This window comes from Phragmites australis, chromosome 15 (genome assembly GCF_958298935.1).
Source record: "Phragmites australis chromosome 15, lpPhrAust1.1, whole genome shotgun sequence".
Classification (NCBI taxonomy): Eukaryota; Viridiplantae; Streptophyta; class Magnoliopsida; order Poales; family Poaceae; genus Phragmites; species Phragmites australis.
In genome coordinates this window covers 22924099-22929618 of record NC_084935.1, presented here as the reverse complement: position 1 = coordinate 22929618, position 5520 = coordinate 22924099, and the positions used below count along the sequence as shown (strand labels likewise).

The 5520-nt window shown below is 39.8% G+C and overlaps 1 pseudogene; it reads left to right on the top strand.

Annotated features, from left to right (window-relative positions):
- Positions 1-843: 843 nt before the first annotated feature.
- LOC133893651 (eukaryotic translation initiation factor 3 subunit E-like) lies at positions 844-4827 on the top strand (annotated as a pseudogene).
- Positions 4828-5520: the final 693 nt, after the last annotated feature.

Below are 5520 nucleotides of genomic sequence, written 5' to 3'. Positions count from 1 at the left end.
GCCGTAGCTAAGGATGACAGTGTTTAGTCCATAACTTTTTTACATCTTCATAGGTACCAACCAATTTCCAGTAAAGGTGATGTCTAAAGTTGAATTTCTTTAGTTATAAAGAATATTGAGAATACTATGGTCCTCCTACCTGCTATCAAGAAATAACTATATGCTCTGATATATTTTTAGTACTTCCGTTTTGCATGATTCCATGGGATGGATGTGATGCCACATGTAGGCAATTCAACATCTTTTGTGTGTTTCCCATATATTACTTGCTCGCAAATGATATGCTACCATAGCGTATTTGTGTGATTATTGAAGACAACTATTGCTTTGTGGCGACTTGTGTTGATGCACGACAAGATTATCCTTATAATGTCAATTGAGTTGCCTCATTCCAAGCCTTTGACAAATGACATAATTTTAATAATTTTACCTCTTGAATAATATCGTAGTACTTTATCAAGCACCAAAGTAGAAAATTTTGTTCATCCCTCTATATTATACTTTTCTATTATAGCGATATTTCTTTTAGAAGAAATAGCTTCAACACTCGCTCTGACTACAATTTCAATGAGACAGCGGTGTCTTGTAAAGTCAAACTATCCTTGTGAGATATCATCTCATCATGCTTACCCTCACTCTACACACAATTATTAATGCATATCTAACCCTGCACCTTGACTCCGCAGCAACACGCGAGGTTTTGACTAGTTTAAAGGATCTGCTGAAGTTGGCCTAAGGATTTTGTTGGCAGAGAATCAAACAGCAAACAGCCCCGTAATTTTACCGGAGGCAAGTTATAATTTTCTCCTAGTCAGTTACGAAGGGCCTGGCCGTCCGATTATACTGGCGACGATAACGAGCGGCATCTGATCCACAAAACCCAACCCGACACAACCCCATCTTCTCCCTCCCCGCGCCGCCACCCTCGAGCCCTACCGGAGGAAGGAGAGCGGCCATGGCGGAGCACGACCTAACGGCGCTCATGGCAGTGCAGCTTGACCGCCATCTGGTGTTTCCGCTGCTGGAGTTCCTGCAGGAGCGGCAGCTCTACTCGGAGCCGGAGATCCTCGAGGCCAAGATCCGCCTCCTCAGCGGCACCAACATGGTCGACTATGCCATGGACATCCACAAGTCGCTCCACGGCACCGACGACGTCCCCGCTGACATGGTCGCGCACCGCGCTGAGGTCGTCGGAAGGCTCAGGGCGCTCGAGGAGGCCACGGCCCCGCTCGTCACGTTCCTCCAGAACCCGTAGCTCGTGCAGGAGCTCAGGCCCGACAAGCAGTACAACATCCACATGCTCCAGGAGCGCTTCCAGGTTCGAATCTTCGCTATGCGGATTACGGTTCTTTCCTTCATTTAGCGGCTTGCAGAATTCAACGCCTTTGGTATCGCAAGATGTTGTTGCGAACTTAGCAGTTTGTTTGCCATTACAAAGATTGTGAAAATGAGTTGCTTTGACAGTGAAGAGGTCTTTGGGATTAGGTGATCTACTAATGTTAGATGTGGATACATGTAATTAGCGCGGGATTTGGTCTTAGTTTTTTCTGCTATGTTGTGACTTTGTGAGGGAATCTTGATTTAGTTGGGTGTTGACTGCTGATTTGAGTTTGCAGGTTGCAGCAAAGCACTATGATTGTGAGAATTATTTAACTTGGTGGCTGTATAACTCAAAAAGTGAGGTATTGGGAAAATGGGTTGTCAAGTTAGGACTTTGTTTGCCATTAGTAAGTTTGTGCATTTTTTTTACAGTAAATGTATCTTCGAGGCTAGGTGATGTTACATATGGATACAAATAATTAAATTTGGATTTGAGTGTACGTATTTCCTTTGTTATGTTGTTGAAGCTCTGCACATAACTAAGTTAAAAATCTAGAAGAAACGTTGAAGGTTTTCACATTGTTCTCATAGCATGTTGTGCTAACCAACTAATCAAATTCTTGTTGTTAACAATGCAGATTGGTCCTGATCAAATTGAAGCTTTGTATCAGTATGCCAAGTTTCAGTTCGAGTGTGGCAACTACTCAGGGCTGCTGACTACCTGTATCAGTATCGTGCTTTGTGCACCAGCAGTGAGAGGAGTGTGAGTGCCCTGTGGGGAAGTTGGCGGCAGAAATCCTCATGCAGAATTGGGATGTAGCGTTGGAAGAACTCAACCTCTTGAAAGAAATTATCGATTCAAAGGTTTTCCTCTCAATTTTTCGTGATGTGTTCTTTTTTGTTAGCGTACATTATATAGCTAACTTTGTTTCTTCCCTTAATTTTTTTGGCAGAACTTCTCATCACCTCTAAATCAGCTCCAGAACAGGATATGGCTGATGCATTGGGCTCTGTTCATCTTCTTTAACCATGAAAATGGTAGAAATGGGATAATTGATCTGTTCTTCCAGGATAGGTTTGTCTATTAAAAGCTCAAAAATAACTTTGTTCTATTGTCTTATGTTGGTAGTATTCTGGCCTAATAGTTTGGTCAGGAACAACATTAATTTAGAAATATCACCCTAGAAATGATGTTATCAGCGGTGAGCAAAATATTAAAAAAATCAGTCCACGTTTCTAACTTTCAGTTTAGATTAGAAGCAAACAAATATTATAACTATATAACTAGTGAATGTTTCTTTTTCAGCTGAGAGAGTTGTTAGTCTTGCATGTATCAGGTGGTGTACATGGAAGGATAGAAATGCATTGTTTTTCACATATTGTCTTGGGAAATTTTAGCTTGCTTCAAAATCCGTTTCTTCCTACTGTGTAATCCAGTTCAACAATGAAATTAATTTTCTTTGATTCGATGTCAAGATTATATCAGCCAATTTACCTACTCATTTGTTTAATCCCTAGATACTTGAACGCAATTCAGACAAATGCACACCATCTTCTGAGATACCTAGCTACTGCAGTTGTTGTGAACAAAAGGAGAAGGAATATGCTTAAAGACCTGATTAAAGTCATTCAGCAGGAGCAGAATAGCTACAAGGACTCCATAACTGAATTTCTGGAATGCTTATATGTGAACTACGATTTTGATGGTGCACAACAGAAACTCATGGAGTGCGAGCAGGTAACTTTGAGGCTGTTTTTCTCAATCTTCATTGCAGTCTGTTTGTCGAACTAGCTACATGCATGTGCTTGTTGAAATATTGAAAAGCTTGAAGGACAATGACTCCTTTTGTTGGCAAAACATCCTTTTGTAAAATGAGCCTCGCCCGTCAATTCTTTCGTAGTTTCATATTATGCCCGGCTAAATTATTTGTCTTTAACAAGCCCAAGTTAGTTATTTCTTCATTTCTTGGATGTATCATATGTATCAGATATGTCAGCATACTGAGCCTGTGTAGGCATATGGCCTATTTTGATAAGGTGGATTGAGCTGGGATTTTTAGGACTTCAAATTTGAACTAAATCCTAGGGATTTGGATCCCAATCCCTTTTATCCAAATCAGTCCTTTAGTTGACTTTAAAGTTTGCTCATGGCTGTTAATATATGTTCTCTATTTTTCCTCCTCAAGTGATGAATTTCTTGTCTGTGATTACCCACATGCTGCTTTGCAAAATTGTGACAATATGAAATATGATAGCATTGCTTTCCCGACAACCAGCAATGATCATATTATCATATTCTATCGTACATTAGTCATGTTCTAATGGCTGCCTTTCTAGGTTATATTGAATGATCCTTTTCTGGGAAAGCGCATTCAAGAAGTAAATTTCGTTACTGTTCCTTTGAGAGATGAGTTCCTTGAAAATGCTCGTCTGTTTATTTTCGAGACTTACTGCCGTATTCATCGGTGCATTGATATCAGGTGGATGTTTCTGACTCTACTCATTTTTCAATGGCCGGCGAAATTTCTCTTACAATGATGAATTAGTAGGAACTCAATCATAGAGTACCAACACACTAATTTGAGACTTCAAATGCACTGTCCAGTTATGAACTATTTTTCACTCTGTCGGTTCTGTGCCTACTATTTGTTTGAATTATTCTTAGTATATAGCTTGATGATTTCAGACTCCATTGTTAATATCAGCAATAATGTAGTGTTCTATTGGATAGTAATTCTTTTGCATCTGCTTTCAATAGTTCAGTTTCGAAACCACCAGTTAACTAATCTAAGATGTTCTTCTGATATTTTTGCAATGAACATCATGCTTGCACAGAAGCTAAACATGAGCTACGATGAGTCTGAACTGTGGATAATGAACTTGGTTAGGAGTTCAAAACTGGATGCCAGGATCGATTCGGTGTCAGAAACTCTTATCATGACGACCAATCACATCAATGTGTAAGTTTCTTTGGCCATGCATACTCCTCATTTTTTGATTGTGGATTCTTACCCTGCTTTCTTTACACATGTTACTACTTCAACAATGTGATTTAGTTGAACGATCATTTGTTTATAGCTAGAATTTGTAATCTCCTCTATGCCATGCATTTATGGAGGAAAACATTTTTGCAGTCATGAGCAGATTATCGAAAGCTTGAAGGGCCTTAATATGCGGACTTACATGCTAGCAAAGAACATCGTGGAGCCAGCCCAAGCAGCACAACATGCAGCTCGGTGAGATTAAGTGATCAACAGAATCCACAGTTTTGAGGCGCCAAGAATTAGTCAGTAGGGGCAGAACTGTAAATTTTTTGGAGCTCCATTGTTTGGCAGTGAATTTATCAGTACTTAATTACCCATGAGGTGGTTCGCAGTTTGCTACAGTTTATGCTGAAGTTTTCAATATTTTGTATTTGAAATTTTTTGGCTCAAGTTGACCATTTTCTATTTAGTACTGTAATCATGCAACCTGATTGTTATGTGCTTTGTTGGAAACTGCTGATCGATTATACTGTCTTAGACCTGCCGGTAACAGCACGATAAATCTGGCAGAAGAAAGGATATACCAACATGTGCAAATTGTGCATGATTCATGTGTGATTGTTCAGGAGGATATTGATGAATTGCAACAGACTGGGCCCTGGAATTCTGACCTTTGAGCCGAAATGTCATTTCACGTTGGTTGGCAAAGGTATATTACAGTTTAACAGGCTCTGGAATATGTGCTGGCCAGTTTCCGTTTTTTATTTATTTTGTAGATTATTTGGAAAGGAATTTATGCTGTAAGCCCAACCGGCACCGACTAGAGCTTTGAGCTATTCAGATTAGGTATAAAACTGGATCTCGGCATGCCAAGTTTGTCTAGAACTTCGTACTTGTGTGGCTGGTTACGATTGAAAAAAGGAAATCGTTTTACTTGAACAATAATATATTAATTGCAATAAAAAACAGGCTGGAAACCACATAGCACGTAATTGCAGCAATGGAGCAAGTTTAGTGGCCTGCACTGCAATGCTAGGACACTGAAACTGACAAACGTACATCAATTGCACTGAAAAACAGCATTGCATCCTCTAGAGAAAACATGAGATGAGCAAGACCAAAACCATGATCAATATCATTCCTTGCCTCTCCAATGATCACAACTTTCATGCAATTGCCAACATCCTATTCAGTTGAAGAGTTTGTTCCCTGGAAA